The 19,368-nt window shown below is 38.1% G+C and overlaps 1 long non-coding RNA gene across 1 annotated transcript; it reads right to left on the minus strand.

Moving 5' to 3' along the window:
* Positions 1–623: 623 nt before the first annotated feature.
* On the minus strand, positions 624–18,934 carry LOC103704283 (uncharacterized). The gene is made up of 13 exons (XR_016398494.1): positions 10,044–18,934; positions 9,917–9,952; positions 9,057–9,790; positions 8,481–8,973; positions 8,354–8,389; positions 6,918–8,227; positions 6,791–6,826; positions 5,357–6,664; positions 5,230–5,265; positions 4,908–5,103; positions 3,796–4,450; positions 3,669–3,704; positions 624–3,542 (listed from the first exon to the last, which is right to left on the minus strand). It is a non-coding gene; the product is annotated as an uncharacterized LOC103704283 (long non-coding RNA).
* Between the last annotated feature and the right edge of the window lie 434 nt (positions 18,935–19,368).

Consider the following 19,368-nt stretch of genomic DNA (forward strand, 5'->3'; position numbering starts at 1 on the left):
CCTATGGTTGCAGTTGGGCCCGTGTAATGAAGAGGAGAGCCTGTGGATTGGACTTTGAAACAGTGGGCGGGCCTGATGAGTCTGCCGGGCCGCAGGTGGGTTGCTGCAGTTGGGCCTGTTGGATTTGGACCGCAGAGTAGAGAGGGTGGGGGGGTTTCTGTGGTGTCGGGTTTGGCCCTGTTGGCCCGAGGAGTTAGATGAGTGGGGGAAAGTGGGTTGTGTGCAGAAGAGGGGGAATCGAGTGAGACTTCGGCCGAAAGAAGGGGATCGGAGATAAAGGAGATGGGAGGGGTTTGGGGATGGCAAAGGGGAATTGGATGGAGGGGGGTCGGGTGCGGCGGAAGGGCGGCCGTGGACGAGTTGTGGATGCGGCCGGAAGGGGAGGTGAGGCGGCAGAGCTCGGCCTTGATGACGATGCGACGACGCGTGCGCAGGCGGCGCGGATCGGCGGGGAGGGCATCGTCGGGGCTCTATGGCGGTCGGCTTCGATTGTCTGCAGTCGACCGCGAGGAGGCGGCATCCGAAGGAGATGTCGCGCGGCGGTGCAGCTAGGCGGAGACGCGGCGAGGGGCGGCCGATTGGGAAAGATGAACAAGCAAGGGGTTTTTTTTTCTTTTTTTCTCTTTTCTTTTTTGCACGCACGTGCAGTTGTGTAAAGCTTTTTTCTTTTTTTTTAACTTTTTTTTTGAACCGTTACGGGTTCGGGCTATCGGGTTCGGATTTTCGGGCGCAACCAGCTCCGATACCCATTACCATCAGCACGTGTAGTTCACGTGCCCGTTTTTTTTTTCGGACCCGAGTTATCGGGTTGTGGGTGACGAGTTTAGCGCTTACTCGTTACTCTTGACTTCTTCAACCTCCCGACAGTTCGGGAGGGCAGGCCGTTCCTCACGGCGGCGGCTGTGGGGGAGGGCTGCGGCGGCGCCACAGTCGACGGGGTGGTGACGGAGGGGCGTCTGGCCACGGTCTCCCGGCGGCATCGATCACTTCCGGCGACCGGTCACAGAGAGATCGGTGGCAGATGCGGGGAAGTCGGGGCACAGCGGTACTTCTATGGGACGCGACGATCTCCGGCAGTGAACCTCGTACACCAGAAGATTCCCCCACCAATGCAAGCCCATGAAAAGCTGTAACAACAGGAGTCATGATTAAAGCTAGGGGGAAGACTATTAATACAATTAATAATCGTACCATATGTGAGCCAATCCCTCTAAAAGTCGTCTCTCACAAACATTAACAATCTAACACCTTCATCCCCTAACATCTTAGTTTCTGATAACAAAAAGGCAGACAATGAGAATACAACAGTCAGCAAATGGTGACAACCACATGTACAGAAAGCAAGAGGTAAAAATAACATTAGGTCCCCTTGAAAAGTGCCTCCAACAAACCTTGCTGCAAGATTACAATAATAATACGGTGGTAACAAACAATTATCATACGCAAAATGTTCGTTAAAGAATGCTCATTTACACAATTAGAGTAACTATTAAGTGCAAAAACACCATCATCTCAAAGAAAGTATTTTACACAACTGATGGTAATCCATCCTTTGTCTCAACCAATATAGCCCTTGAATAACCGAAAAATGAGTAATAACGGGCATATACCTCATCAAGAGCATAGAAACTTCATACATCAAAATCACTATCGAAGATGTAAAACCACCTCTATATAAATTCGCTTTCGAAGATCAATAATCCGTGGTCTTTAGTTCAATCACTGACTAATAAAAAACCACGAGAACAAGAATTATTAAGAAGTGTCGAGTTAAAACAGTATTAAGATAGAACCTGAATTAAAAGTGCCTCAAATGAATCTTCTCGCAAGCCTGCGAAAATAACATGAGAATGATCAACAAAATCCTCAATAAAACAACAAGAAGGCAAAAGTAATGCTAATTGAAAAAGCCAAATCACTCGCAAAGGTGAAAAACCCCCTCATTAAAATTGTATCCACCAAATATCATCAGCCCATTGCGCGAGACCAGACTGAAACACAAACAAGGTGACAGGAAAAGGATCAGACGACATAATTCATTCAAACACAGTTACTAGAAGTTTTTTTTTTAGAAGAAAAAAGCTAGAACACCATTCAACACGCTACTCGCGATGAAGTGTCTCCACTAATGCAAGCCTTCTAAAAACTGCAACAGGAATGGAATTACAATTAGCATCTACCATCACAAGTGAAAACAAGGAAAAAATAAAGGAATTGAGAAAAAAGTGAGAAACACCCTCCATGCAACTCATATCTGTAATATTCTTCCCAGAATGACAACACATCCTAAATCTGATCACAGCTTGGTATTTAAGTCTGATTTCTGGTTAAGTACAAGCAATTAGAATGACAGTATTTTAAAAGAAAAGAGTTTAAGAGCCAAATTAAAAAGAACATTTCAGGACCCCCTTGAGCAAGAACTTTATCCAATAAAAACTTCATCAAAGCTGCAACAATAACAAGGTGTTGATCAACATTTACCCATGGTAGAACATCCATGAGAGAAAGGAAGGTTAGTCAATGCAAACCTAAATAATTATCGCGTGCAAAATGCACCCTTCAAAAAGATTACACCATCCAGAAATGTGATGATATACATATATCCTGATTAACAAGGATCAAAAAAAATACCTGCTAATATAATCATTAATACTATATACAAAACATCTCTCCCAAATACTGACAACCTAGTGCCGTACGTCCACTGACAAGTGAGATTTCAAGTCTAGGACAATTGAGAAGACAAAAGTCAGCAAGTAGTAAACAACAGTGCATATAAAAAATGAGTTGAAGAGAGAAAGTTGAAACCTCCTCTATGCAAGTACTCACCCAAGCATTGAAACCTATGGCCTTAACTCCTGTCATCGTCTGGCCTTCAATTCCATCCACTGAATAGAAAACAGGCCATCAAGAATGCAATGGTCAACAAGGGTGAAACATACTTCCAAGAAAAAATGACTTAAAAAAAATGAAGGTAAAAAAGAATGTTTCAAACCACGTGACAGAGTCATCTCAACCAAAACATCTTCCAAGACTAAAATAGTAGTAGAACAGACACTAGTTACTAAACAGAATATATTCGAGAAAGCAGACCAACAGGTATAACCTAAAATGCTACCAAGTTAGACATAACCGAAAAATGAGTAATAACTGGCATATACCTCATCAAGAGCATAGAAACTTCATACATCAAAATCACTATCGAAGATGTAAAACCACCTCTATATAAATTCGCTTTCGAAGATCAATAATCCGTGGTCTTTAGTTCAATCACTGACTAATAAAAAACCACGAGAACAAGAATTATTTAGAAGTGTCGAGTTAAAACAGTATTACGATAGAACCTGAATTAAAAGTGCCTCAAATGAATCTTCTCGCAAGCCTGCGAAAATAACATGAGAATGATCAACAAAATCCTCAATAAAACAACAAGAAGGCAAAAGTAATGCTAATTGAAAAAGCCAAATCACTCGCGAAGGTGAAAAAACCCCTCATTAAAATCATATCCACCAAATATCATCAACCCATTGCGCGAGACCAGACTGAAACACAAACAAGGTGACAAGAAAAGGATCACCAGGATGATGACATAATTCATTCAAACACAGTTACTAGAAATTTTTTTTTTAGAAGAAAAAAGCTAGAACACCATTCAACATGCTACTCACGATGTAGTGTCTCCACTAATGCAAGCCTTTTAAAAACTGCAACAGCAAAAAAATTACAATTAGGTTCTACCATCACTAGTGAAAACAAGGAAGAAAAAAGGGAATTGAGAAAAATGTGAGAAACAACCTCCATACAACTCATATCTGTAATATTCTTTCCAGAATGACAACACATCCTAAATCTGATCACAGCTTGGTATGCAAGTCTGATTTCTGGTTAAGAACAAGAAAGTAGAACGACAGAGTATTTTAAAAGGAAAGAGTTTATAAGAGCCAAATTAAAAAGAACATTTCAGAACCCCCATGAGCAAGAACTTTATCCAATAAAAACTTCATCAAAGCTGCAACAATAACAAGGTGTTGATCAACATTTACCCATGGTAGAACATCCATGAGAGAAAGGAAGGTTAGTCAATGCAAACCTAAATCATTATCGCATGCAAAATGCACCCTTCAAAAAGATTACACCATCCAGAAATGTGATGATATACATATATCCTGATTAACAAGGATCAAAAAAAATACCTGCTAATATAATCATTAATACTATATACAAAACATCTCTCCCAAATATTGACAACTTAGTGCCGTACGTCCACTGACAAGTGAGATTTCAAGTCTAGGACAATTGAGAAGACAAAAGTCAGCAAGAAGTTAACAACAGTGCATATAAAAAACGAGTTGAAGAGAGAGAGTTGAAACCTCCTCTATGCAAGTACTCTCCCAAGCATTGAACCTTTTGGCCTTAACTCCTGTCATCGTCTGGCCTTCAATTCCATCCACTGAATAGAAAACAGGCCATCAAGAATGCAATGGTCAACAAGGGTGAAACATACTTCCAAGAAAAAGTGACTTAAAAAAAAATGAAGGTAAAAAAGAATGTTTCAAACCTCGTGACAGAGTTATCTCAACCAAAACATCTTCCAAGACTAAAATAGTAGTAGAATAGACAATGGTTACTAAACAGAATATATTCGAGAAAGCAGACCAACAAGTATAACCTAAAATGCAACCAAGTTAGACATAACCGAAAAATGAGTAATAACTGGCATATACCTCATCAAGAGCATAGAAACTTCAAACATCAAAATCACTATCGAAGATGTAAAACCACCTCTATATAAATTCGCTTCCGAAGATCAATAAGCCATAGTCATTAGTTCAACCACTGACTAACAAAAAACCATGGGAACAAGAATTACTTAGAAGTGTTGAGTTAAAACGGTATTAAGATAGAACCTGAATTAAAAGCCTCAAATGAAACCTCTCGCAAGACTGCAAAAATAACAAGAAAAAGATCAACATAATCCTCAATAAAACAACAAGAAGGCAAAAGTAATTCTAATTGAAAAAGCCAAATCACTCGCGAAGGTGAAAAAACCCCTCATTAAAATCATATCCACCAAATATCATCAACCCATTGCGCGAGACCAGACTGAAACACAAACAAGGTGACAAGAAAAGGATCACCAGGATGATGACATAATTCATTCAAACACAGTTACTAGAAATCTTTTTTTTAGAAGAAAAAAGCTAGAACACCATTCAACATGCTACTCACGATGTAGTGTCTCCACTAATGCAAGCCTTTTAAAAACTGCAACAGCAAAAAAATTACAATTAGGTTCTACCATCACTAGTGAAAACAAGGAAGAAAAAAGGGAATTGAGAAAAATGTGAGAAACAACCTCCATACAACTCATATCTGTAATATTCTTTCCAGAATGACAACACATCCTAAATCTGATCACAGCTTGGTATGCAAGTCTGATTTCTGGTTAAGAACAAGAAAGTAGAACGACAGAGTATTTTAAAAGGAAAGAGTTTATAAGAGCCAAATTAAAAAGAACATTTCAGAACCCCCATGAGCAAGAACTTTATCCAATAAAAACTTCATCAAAGCTGCAACAATAACAAGGTGTTGATCAACATTTACCCATGGTAGAACATCCATGAGAGAAAGGAAGGTTAGTCAATGCAAACCTAAATCATTATCGCATGCAAAATGCACCCTTCAAAAAGATTACACCATCCAGAAATGTGATGATATACATATATCCTGATTAACAAGGATCAAAAAAAATACCTGCTAATATAATCATTAATACTATATACAAAACATCTCTCCCAAATATTGACAACTTAGTGCCGTACGTCCACTGACAAGTGAGATTTCAAGTCTAGGACAATTGAGAAGACAAAAGTCAGCAAGAAGTTAACAACAGTGCATATAAAAAACGAGTTGAAGAGAGAGAGTTGAAACCTCCTCTATGCAAGTACTCTCCCAAGCATTGAACCTTTTGGCCTTAACTCCTGTCATCGTCTGGCCTTCAATTCCATCCACTGAATAGAAAACAGGCCATCAAGAATGCAATGGTCAACAAGGGTGAAACATACTTCCAAGAAAAAGTGACTTAAAAAAAAATGAAGGTAAAAAAGAATGTTTCAAACCTCGTGACAGAGTTATCTCAACCAAAACATCTTCCAAGACTAAAATAGTAGTAGAATAGACAATGGTTACTAAACAGAATATATTCGAGAAAGCAGACCAACAAGTATAACCTAAAATGCAACCAAGTTAGACATAACCGAAAAATGAGTAATAACTGGCATATACCTCATCAAGAGCATAGAAACTTCAAACATCAAAATCACTATCGAAGATGTAAAACCACCTCTATATAAATTCGCTTCCGAAGATCAATAATCCATAGTCATTAGTTCAACCACTGACTAACAAAAAACCATGGGAACAAGAATTACTTAGAAGTGTTGAGTTAAAACGGTATTAAGATAGAACCTGAATTAAAAGCCTCAAATGAAACCTCTCGCAAGACTGCAAAAATAACAAGAAAAAGATCAACATAATCCTCAATAAAACAACAAGAAGGCAAAAGTAATTCTAATTGAAAAAGCCAAATCACTCGCGAAGGTGAAAAAACCCCTCATTAAAATCATATCCACCAAATATCATCAACCCATTGCGCGAGACCAGACTGAAACACAAACAAGGTGACAAGAAAAGGATCACCAGGATGATGACATAATTCATTCAAACACAGTTACTAGAAATCTTTTTTTTAGAAGAAAAAAGCTAGAACACCATTCAACATGCTACTCACGATGTAGTGTCTCCACTAATGCAAGCCTTTTAAAAACTGCAACAGCAAAAAAATTACAATTAGGTTCTACCATCACTAGTGAAAACAAGGAAGAAAAAAGGGAATTGAGAAAAATGTGAGAAACAACCTCCATACAACTCATATCTGTAATATTCTTTCCAGAATGACAACACATCCTAAATCTGATCACAGCTTGGTATGCAAGTCTGATTTCTGGTTAAGAACAAGAAAGTAGAACGACAGAGTATTTTAAAAGGAAAGAGTTTATAAGAGCCAAATTAAAAAGAACATTTCAGAACCCCCATGAGCAAGAACTTTATCCAATAAAAACTTCATCAAAGCTGCAACAATAACAAGGTGTTGATCAACATTTACCCATGGTAGAACATCCATGAGAGAAAGGAAGGTTAGTCAATGCAAACCTAAATCATTATCGCATGCAAAATGCACCCTTCAAAAAGATTACACCATCCAGAAATGTGATGATATACATATATCCTGATTAACAAGGATCAAAAAAAATACCTGCTAATATAATCATTAATACTATATACAAAACATCTCTCCCAAATATTGACAACTTAGTGCCGTACGTCCACTGACAAGTGAGATTTCAAGTCTAGGACAATTGAGAAGACAAAAGTCAGCAAGAAGTTAACAACAGTGCATATAAAAAACGAGTTGAAGAGAGAGAGTTGAAACCTCCTCTATGCAAGTACTCTCCCAAGCATTGAACCTTTTGGCCTTAACTCCTGTCATCGTCTGGCCTTCAATTCCATCCACTGAATAGAAAACAGGCCATCAAGAATGCAATGGTCAACAAGGGTGAAACATACTTCCAAGAAAAAGTGACTTAAAAAAAAATGAAGGTAAAAAAGAATGTTTCAAACCTCGTGACAGAGTTATCTCAACCAAAACATCTTCCAAGACTAAAATAGTAGTAGAATAGACATTGGTTACTAAACAGAATATATTCGAGAAAGCAGACCAACAGGTATAACCTAAAATGCAACCAAGTTAGACATAACCGAAAAATGAGTAATAACTGGCATATACCTCATCAAGAGCATAGAAACTTCATACATCAAAATCACTATCGAAGATGTAAAACCACCTCTATATAAATTCGCTTCCGAAGATCAATAATCCATAGTCATTAGTTCAACCACTGACTAACAAAAAACCATGGGAACAAGAATTACTTAGAAGTGTTGAGTTAAAACGGTATTAAGATAGAACCTGAATTAAAAGTGCCTCAAATGAAACCTCTCGCAAGACTGCAAAAATAACAAGAAAAAGATCAACATAATCCTCAATAAAACAACAAGAAGGCAAAAGTAATTCTAATTGAAAAAGCCAAATCACTCCCGAAGGTGAAAAAACCCCTCATTAAAATCATATCCACCAAATATCATCAACCCATTGCGCGAGACCAGACTGAAACACAAACAAGGTGACAAGAAAAGGATCACCAGGATGATGACATAATTCATTCAAACACAGTTACTAGAAATTTTTTTTTTAGAAGAAAAAAGCTAGAACACCATTCAACATGCTACTCACGATGTAGTGTCTCCACTAATGCAAGCCTTTTAAAAACTGCAACAGCAAAAAAATTACAATTAGTTTCTACCATCACTAGTGAAAACAAGGAAGAAAAAAGGGAATTGAGAAAAATGTGAGAAACAACCTCCATACAACTCATATCTGTAATATTCTTTCCAGAATGACAACACATCCTAAATCTGATCACAGCTTGGTATGTAAGTCTGATTTCTGGTTAAGAACAAGAAAGTAGAACGACAGAGTATTTTAAAAGGAAAGAGTTTATAAGAGCCAAATTGAAAAGAAAAATTTCAGAACCCCCATGAGCAAGAACTTTATCCAATAAAAACTTCATCAAAGCTGCAACAATAACAAGGTGTTGATCAACATTTACCCATGGTAGAACATCCATGAGAGAAAGGAAGGTTAGTCAATGCAAACCTAAATCATTATCGCATGCAAAATGCACCCTTCAAAAAGATTACACCATCCAGAAATGTGATGATATACATATATCCTGATTAACAAGGATCAAAAAAAATACCTGCTAATATAATCATTAATACTATATACAAAACATCTCTCCCAAATATTGACAACTTAGTGCCGTACGTCCACTGACAAGTGAGATTTCAAGCCTAGGACAATTGAGAAGACAAAAGTCAGCAAGAAGTTAACAACAGTGCATATAAAAAACGAGTTGAAGAGAGAGAGTTGAAACCTCCTCTATGCAAGTACTCTCCCAAGCATTGAACCTTTTGGCCTTAACTCCTGTCATCATCTGGCCTTCAATTCCATCCACCGAATAGAAAACAGGCCATCAAGAATGCAATGGTCAACAAGGGTGAAACATACTTCCAAGAAAAAGTGACTTAAAAAAAATGAAGGTAAAAAAGAATGTTTCAAACCTCGTGACAGAGTTATCTCAACCAAAACATCTTCCAAGACTAAAATACTAGTAGAATAGACAATGGTTACTAAACAGAATATATTCGAGAAAGCAGACCAACAGGTATAACCTAAAATGCAACCAAGTTAGACATAACCGAAAAATGAGTAATAACTGGCATATACCTCATCAAGAGCATAGAAACTTCATACATCAAAATCACTATCGAAGATGTAAAACCACCTCTATATAAATTCGCTTCCGAAGATCAATAATCCATAGTCATTAGTTCAACCACTGACTAACAAAAAACCATGGGAACAAGAATTACTTAGAAGTGTTGAGTTAAAACGGTATTAAGATAGAACCTGAATTAAAAGTGCCTCAAATGAAACCTCTCGCAAGACTGCAAAAATAACAAGAAAAAGATCAACATAATCCTCAATAAAACAACAAGAAGGCAAAAGTAATTCTAATTGAAAAAGCCAAATCACTCGCGAAGGTGAAAAAACCCCTCATTAAAATCATATCCACCAAATATCATCAACCCATTGCGCGAGACCAGACTGAAACACAAACAAGGTGACAAGAAAAGGATCACCAGGATGATGACATAATTCATTCAAACACAGTTACTAGAAATTTTTTTTTAAGAAGAAAAAAGCTAGAACACCATTCAACATGCTACTCACGATGTAGTGTCTCCACTAATGCAAGCCTTTTAAAAACTGCAACAGCAAAAAAATTACAATTAGTTTCTACCATCACTAGTGAAAACAAGGAAGAAAAAAGGGAATTGAGAAAAATGTGAGAAACAACCTCCATACAACTCATATCTGTAATATTCTTTCCAGAATGACAACACATCCTAAATCTGATCACAGCTTGGTATGTAAGTCTGATTTCTGGTTAAGAACAAGAAAGTAGAACGCCAGAGTATTTTAAAAGGAAAGAGTTTATAAGAGCCAAATTAAAAAGAACATTTCAGAACCCCCATGAGGAAAAACTTCATCAAAGCTGCAACAGTAACAAGGTGTTGATCAACATTTATCCATGGGAGAACATCCATGAGAGAAAGGAAAGCTAGTCAATGCAAACCTAAATCACTATGGCGTGCAAAATGCACCCTTCAAAAAGATTACACCATCCAGAAATGTGATGATATACTTATATCCTGATTAACAAGGATCAAAAAAAATACTTGCTAATATAATCATTAATACTGTATACAAAACATCTCTCCCAAATATTGACAACCTAGTGCCGTATGTCCACTAACAAGTTAGATTTCAAGTCTAGGACAATTGAGAAGACAAAAGTCAGAAGAAGTTAACAACAATGCATATAAAAAACAAGTTGAAGAGAGAAAGTTGAAACCTACTCTATGCAAGTACTCTCCCAAGCATTGAAACCTATGGCCTTAACTCCTGTCATCGTCTGGCCTTCAATTCCATCCACTGAATAGAAAACAGGCCATCAAGAATGCAATGGTCAACAAGTGTGAAACATACTTCCAAGAAAAAATGACTTAAAACAAAATGAAGGTAAAAAAGAATGTTTCAAACCTCGTGACAGAGTCATCTCAACCAAAACATCTTCCAAGACAAATAGTAGCAGAATAGACACTAGTTACCAAACAGAATATATTCGAGAAAACAGACCAACAGGTATAACCTAAAATGCTACCAAGTTAGACATATCACCTTCGCAAATATCATATCCTCCGACTCCAAACATCATCAACCTATTAACAGATTATACGACAAGACAACATTTATAAAAAGAGCAAGTTGTTAATTAAAAAGGAGAGAAAATATCTAAAAAGGAGAGGAAAAAAAAAAGCAAAAAAATAAAAAACAAATGCCACAGAATGGCATTTAATGCCACCAAGGTTCGTCGTACCTGTACCAAATCCCGTACCGGTGCCACACTAGCATAGGCGTACCGAGTGACGGTACAGTACGGTATGCGGTATGCCAAACGTACCGACACTAGCGTACCGATACCGGTACCCATCGATACGGATACGGTACGTCCGGTACCAACCGGTACAGCATACCATAAATGCCACTCTATAGCATTAAATAGCCCACGCGGGCTGGCAGCCCTCGTGGGCGTGCCACCCCTCGCGCGGGCACGATTCCCAGCTTAAGAATCGGCCGCAGGCACAGTTAACTGCCCCACGCGTGGACACGCGGGTAAAATGATTTTGGGGCATTGCGAACCAGCCTGGATCGCACCGGTACAAGTACGGAATCGTTTTTATATGCTGTACCGTACCGGTGCCTGTCGGCACTGGGTCGGTTCAGCATACCTTGACCCCCTCTGTACAAAATCATCTCTTTCAAGCATCGATAAATCATGGTCTTTAATTCCAATCTCCGAATAATGGGCATGGAAGACATAGATATATGCAGGTATTATTTAAAATCGTTAAAATAGAATATGTTAGATAAAACTCCCTGAATTAAAAGTGCCTCAAACAGAACCTCCCACAAGACTGCAAAAATAAAAAGAAATAGATCAATGCAATCCTCAATATAACGTCTACAAGGAACGACTAATACTAATTGACAAAATCTAAATCGCTATCGAGTATGAAAAAACCCCATCCATCATCATGTCCTACCAAATGTCAGCAACCCATGAAAACAAGTTTGATCACTAATGAACAAGGAGGCCAGGGAAAATATCAGTAGATAAGAAATCAACATTAACAAAACCTACCAACTACACAAAAAAATTGAAGGAATATGTCCAGTAATACAATCTCTTGGAAAGAGAGCAACAGGACAAGTAACAACTACAATTAAAAAAATTAATTAGCAATAAGTATAAATCTAACCACTATCAATGGCACAATCCTCCATATCATTGATTTGGCAAATAATAACCCCTTGGTGAATCATCCATTACAGGAACCATTCTAAACAAGATGAAAGTGAAACATGTGAGCCAACCGCTAAATAATGAAACCTAAATGCAAAAAAGAATGACAGAATAAAGCAATACGAATATGAACCAAGTCTTGCAAAGTACTTTATACAGGGGCATCACAAAATTTCTAAACAAGATGGAAGTGAAACATATGAGCCAATTGCCAAATAATGCAACCTGCAATTAAATAGGCATGACAGAATAAAGCAATTCAAATACGAACAACCTTGCAAAGTACTCTATACAGGGGCATCACTAAACAAGAAGAATCTCTCATAACCTGATTGAACAACCTTAAAATAAATAAAATATATATAAATAACAAAAATAAATAGGTACACAAATATACAAATGAACGAATGAAAAAATATCCAAGAGGTGTAAAAAAGGGTTGCATTCAAACTCTAGTTGCTTGCTTGAGTTGCAGCAGAAGATGAAGACATACACATTAAACTTGGGCATGCTTCAAGAATTGATTGGAAACAGTATATAGCCACCAATAACCCAACAAAAGTGCAGCCACTTATGCCAAAGTACACAATCTTCAGCAGCAGACCACCATATAATAGAAGCAACTGCCGAAAAAGGATGTAAATGTCACCGGCAAACAAGTTCTGAAAACTCCAGGCAGTGAAGAATAGAAGGAAATACAATACGGTACTCATCACGAATATCGCAAAAGCCTATGGTAAAATTAATGTTAGCTCCTCATAAACACAATCCCCCTGGCAACAACAAATCACAAAATACTGAAGAGATGAGACAGCTGAAGGACACATCTTCTTTGCAAAATAGGATCGCATATACACCGGTGTTTGCTCAGTGCCTTTTCTAAGTCTTGTTTCCAAGCTATGATCTGTTGAGTCTGCTTGCCACAAACTAGATTGGCCAAATCACACTACATGAACAAAAATTAAGATACATATCACAATCAAGTGGAGAAGCCCCCTCATGAGAAATCAATCTTAACTCCAGCCTCTGCAGTACTTGGTATTCTCATCAACTGAAGCTCGAAAACCATGGTAAAATACATCAAAACTAGAACTATTTTTAGGCTATCAAATTGCAGATTTACACAATTAGACTCGCTATCAAATGCAGAAAAACCATAACTCAAAGAACAAGTCCTTCACAAAATTAATGGTACCTTGCCTTAACGATTATAACAACCAATGTAGTCCCTGAGTAACTGCAAGAACAAGTAATAATTGCCATCTAACTCATCAAGAGTACGAATAAAAAATGGCACCTGATATATCAGAATCGCTATCAGAATCACTATCCCAACCATAAATTTCTAAACAAGATGGAAGTGAAACATATGAGCCAATTGCCAAATAATGAAATCTACAATTAAATAATCCCCCGAAATCCAAAGAAGAACCAAAGGACGGATTCTGTAAACGGAAACCTCAAAGAAGAACCAACAATTCCAGATTCTGTAAAGTGCAGGATGGATTCATCAACAAACAATAATCCCCCGAAATCAACTGCTCCAGCCTAGGGATGAAACAAATCCAACAAATTAGCCACCAAAGGACGGAACGGGAAACCTACGAAAAAGAACCGATAATTCCCGATTCTGTAAAACGTATTCATCAAGAAACAATAATCCCCCCCAAATCATTTGCACCGGCCTAGGATGAAAGAAATCCAACGTATCAGCCACCAAATGCCGGAACGGAAACGCACGAAAAAGAACCAATAATTCCAGAATTGTAAAACGTAGGATGGATTCATGAAGAAACCTAATCATTCCAAATCAACTCCAACAGGCAAAGATAAACAAAATCCTACGAATCAAACAGAAACCTTTGAAGAAGAGCAAATAATTGATGAATTCATCAAGAATTCGAGATCACTCCAAGGCAAGTGCATCGACCGACAATAACTCAAAATCCGACGAATTAACCACAAAATATCAAGAAACCCTTAAGTTTCACCAGAAGTGCAAGACCATGAAAAGTTGTAACAGCAGGAGTGATGATTAACACATTCTGACAAGCAAGGCTAAAGGAAAAAAGATTATCAATACGATCAATAATACCACCAAAGGCGAGCGACCGCCTCTATACAAATCATCTCTCGCAAACATTGACGATCTATAGCACATTAATTCTGATGACAATTTAGGTTCAAATCTGATCCTAAATAACATACTATTGAGAAGATAAAAGTCAGCAAATAGAGACAACCATACATATGGAAAACAAGAGATAATAAAAACCTCAGATCCCCCACAAAAAAGTGCATCCAAGAACCTCCAAGAAACATGGCTGCAAGATTGCAATAATAATACAGAAAGCAACGAACATCCATCCTAAACAAAATGTTCATAAAAAATGTTGATTTACACAAATAGAATCGCTATCAAATCGAGAAAAACCATAACTCAAAAAACAAGTCCTTTACGATATTTATGGTACCTTGCCTTAAATTATCCCAACCAATGTAGCCCCTGAGTAACTGCAACAAGTAATAATTGACATCTACCTCATCAGGAGTATGAATAAAATGACACCATGTATCAGAAACACAATCAGAATCACTATCCCAACCATAAATTTCTAAACAAGATGGAAGGGAAACATCTGCGCCAATTGCTAAATAATGAAACCTACAATTAAATAAGCACGACAGAATAAAGCAATTCAAATACGAACCACCTTGCAAAGTACTCAATACCGGGGCATCCCTAAACAAGAATAATCTCTCATAACCTGAATAAACAACCTTAAACTAAATAAAATATATAGAAATAACAAAGATAAATAGGTACACAAATATATAAATGAATGAATGAAAAAATATCCAAGAGATGAAAAAAAGGGTTGCCATTCAAACTCTAATTGCTTGTTTGAGGTGCGGCAGAAGATGAAAACATACACATCAAACTCTAATTGCTTGCTTGAAGTGATTGGATACATTATATAGCAACCAACAACCCAACAAAAGTGCAGCCACTTATGCCAAAGTACACAATCTTCAGCAGCAGACCACCATATAATAGAAGCAACTGCCGAAAAAGGATGTAAATGTCACCGTTAAGCAAGTTCTGAAAACTCCAGGCAGCGAAGAATAGAAGGAAATACAATACGATACTCATCACGAATATCGCAAAAGCCCATGGTAAAATTAATGTTAACTCCTCATAAACACAATCCCTCCGGCAACAACAACAAATCACAAAATACTGAGGAGATGAGACAGCTGAAGGACACATCTTTGCAAAATAGGATCGCATATTGCCACAAACTAGATTGGCCAAATCGCACTACATGAACAAAAATTAAGATACATATCACAATCAAGTGGAGAAGCCCCTTTATGAGAAATCAATCTTAACTCCAGCCTCTGCAGCACTTGGTATTCTCATCAGCTGAAGCTCGAAAACCATGGTCAAATACATCAAAACTAGAACCACTTTCAGGCTGCTTAATGATACCACTATGATGCCTCTTCAACCATATATGATAATATCAAAAGAAAGGAATCGTGCGCCAACCGAACACATGGAATCCATAGAACCAGGGAAAAAAGAAGCTGTCTATTTAATCATATGATAAATAATGCTAAACCAAAAGAAAATTCCAGCCAACTCTTAAGAACACTAATAGAATCAAAGAGCACAACAGATGTGCCAATCAACCCGAATCTACCCCCGCAATCCTCAATTAACCGAACCAAGAACTGCAAATCCTCGAAGAACAATAAATTCCAAAATCTGAGAAGCATGAGTTGAATACCTCACAAAGTGTTTCAACCAAAGACAACCCAAATCCAGCAAATAAACCACCAAAGATAGAACAGAAACCTCCCTCGAAAGAAGCACAAATGATTCCAGATCCGAAAAGCGCAGGACAAATTTATCAAGAAACCCTAGCAAGGGACCAACCCGACAGCCGAAGATCAAATGGAACCCTCGAAGAAGAACCAACAATTCCAGATTCTGTAAAACACAGGACAGACTCATCAAGAAACAATAATCCCCCAAAATCAACTGCTCCAGCCAAGGGTGAAAGAAATCCAACGAATCAACCTCCAAAGGCCGGAACGGAAACCCACAAAAAAGAACCAATAATTCCAGTTTCTGTAAAACGTTGGATGGATTCATGAAGAAACCTAATCATTCCAAATCAACTACAACCGGCAAAGATGAACAAAATCCAACGAATCAACTACCAAAGGTCCAACAGAAACCCTTGAAGAAGAGAAAATAATTGACGAATTCATCGAAAATTCGAGATCACTCCACATCAAGCGCATCGACCGACAAGAACTCAAAATGCGATGAATTAACTACGAAACAGCAAGAAACCTGGAAGTAGACAACCATATGTATGGAAAACAAGAGGTAAAATAGCCTCAGAACCCCCACGAAAAAGTGCCTCCAAGAACCTCCAAGAAACTTGGTTGCAAGACTGCAATAATAATACAGAAAGCAACGAACATCCATCCTAAAAAAAATGTTCAAAAAAAAAAGCTGATTTACACAATTAGAATCGCTATCAAATGCAGAAAAACCATAACTCAAAGAACAAGTCCTTTACAAAATTGATGGAAACTTGCCTTATCGATTATCCCACCAATGTAGCCCCTGAGTAACGGCAACAAGTAATAATTGACATCTACCTCATCAAGAATACGAAAAAAATGGCACTTCATATATCAGAATCACTAACCCAACCATAAATTTCTAAACAAGATGGAAGTGAAACATATGAGCCAATTGGCAAATAATGAAACCTATAATTAAATAAGAATGACAGAATAAAGCAATTCAAATACGAACCACCTTGCAAAGTACTCTATACAGGGGCATCACTAAACAAGAAGAATCTCTCATGACCTGAATGAACAACATTAAACCAAATAAAATAAATATAAATAACAAAGATAAATAGGTACACAGATATATAAATGAATGCATGAAAAAATATCCAAGTGAAAAAAAGGGTTGCCATGCAAACTCTAATTGCTTGCTTGACGTGCAGCAGAAGATCCACATCAAACTTGGGAATGCTTCAAGAAGTGATTGGAAACAGTATATAGCAACCAACAACCCAGCAAAAGTGCAGCCACTTATGCCAAAGGACACAAGCAGACCACCATATAAAACAAGCAACTACCAAAAATGCATGCAAATGTCACCGGTAAACAAGTTCTGAAAACCCCAGACAGCAAAGAATAGAAGGAAATATAATACGATACTCATCACCACTATCACAAAAGCCTATGGTAAAATTAATGCTAACTCCTCATAAACACAATCCCTCCGGCAACAACAACAAATCACAAAATACTGAAGAGATGTGACAGCCGAACGACACATCTTTGCAAAATAGGATCGCACATTGCCACAAACTAGATTGGCCAAATCACACTACATGAACATAAATTAAGATGCATATCACAATCAAGTGGAGAAGCCACCCTATGAGAAATCAATCTTAACTCCAGCCTCTGTAGCACCTGGTATTCTCATCACCTGAAGCTCGAAAACCATGGCCAAATACATCAAAACTAGAACCACTTTCTGGCTGCTTAATGAAACCACTACGATGCCTCTCCAACCATAAATGACAATATCAAATGAGAGGATTCATGCACCAACCGAACACAAGGAATCCACAGAACCATATAAGACCGGCAATGCTTAGCCAAAATATATATCTAGCCAACTCTTAAGAACACTAATTGAATCAAAGAGAACAATAGATTCGACAATCAACCCGAAACCACCCCTGAAATCCTCAATTAACTGAACCAAGAACTAGAAATCCTCGAAGAAGAACAATAAATTCCAAAATCTGAGAAGCATGAGTTGAATACCTCACAAAGTGTTTCACTTTCATCCAACGACAACCCAAATCCAGCGAATAAACCACCACAGATAGAACAGAAACCCTCGAAAGAAGAACAAATGATTCCATATCCGAAAAGGGCAGGACAAATTCAGCAAGAAACCCTAGCAAGGGACCAACCCGACAGCCGAAGATCAAATGGAACCCTCGAAAAAGAACCAACAATTCCAGATTCTGTAAAATGCAGGATGGATTCATCAAGAAACAATAATCTCCCCAAATCAACTGCTCCAGCCTAGGATGAAACAAATCCAACGAATCAGCCACCAAAGGCTGGAACGGAAACCCACGAAAAAGAACCAATAATTCCAGATTCTGTAAAACGTATTCATCAAGAAACAATAATCCCCCCAAATCATCTGCACCAGCCTAGGATGAAAGAAATCCAACGTATCAGCCACCAAATGCCGGAACGGAAATCCACGAAGAAGAACCAATAATTCCAGATTCTGTAAAACGCAGGACATTAAACAATGATCACCCCAAATCAACTCCTCCAGCCTAGAATGAAAGAAATCCAACGAATCAGCCACCAAAAGCCGGAACGGAAACCCGCGAAGAAGAACCAATATTTCCAAATTCTGTAAAACGTAGGATGGATTCATGAAGAAACCTAATCATTCTAAATCAACTGCAACCGGCAAAGATAAACAAAATCCAACGAATCAACTACCAAGGGTCCAACGGTAACCCTTGAAGAAGAGAAAATAATTGACGAATTTGTCAAGAATTCGAGATCAATCCACGAAACAGAAAGAAACCCTTAAGCGCACGATAACTCAAAATGCAGCAAGAAACCCTTAAGCGCTCGGTCGACCGATGATAACCCAAAACTCAGCGATAAAATTACTCACCGGAGCGAAGCCCACCGGGCAACCTACACCACCCCGGACGAGTCTTCGGGAATCCGAGGTCTCCTGCTATTTATAGACGAAACGGTGAAGGAGGAACGGTGGAGATTGAACGGGTAAGAGAGAAGCAACGATTAGATGGGTTGGATTGGTTTCTCGAGGCGGTGGGACAGGTTTTAATCTCTTGGTCGGTGTTGGATTAGGACTGCGTCCACCGCACGCGCATGAGTCAGTTTGGTCCCGGATTTCAGACTCGTCCAGACTCACGTAGCCAAGGTAATCAAAACTATGGGCTGCCTTGCAATTTGGTGCATGGATTTTTTTTAAAAAAATAACAATAAAAAAAAGTTGGATCAAAAGTGGCAACTTGTAATATTATTAAAATGATAAAAAAAAAAACACAATTCCAGAGAGGTGACTAGCGGAAGTATTAGTCTGATAGGTTGATCTTTGCCATTTACATTTCTGTTTCTTGATGCCCATCATAGACCT

Source organism: Phoenix dactylifera, chromosome 15, assembly GCF_051530095.1.
Source record: "Phoenix dactylifera cultivar Ajwa chromosome 15, Ajwa_hap1_PhDact_Kaust_v1.1, whole genome shotgun sequence".
In the NCBI taxonomy this organism is placed as follows: domain Eukaryota; kingdom Viridiplantae; phylum Streptophyta; class Magnoliopsida; order Arecales; family Arecaceae; genus Phoenix; species Phoenix dactylifera.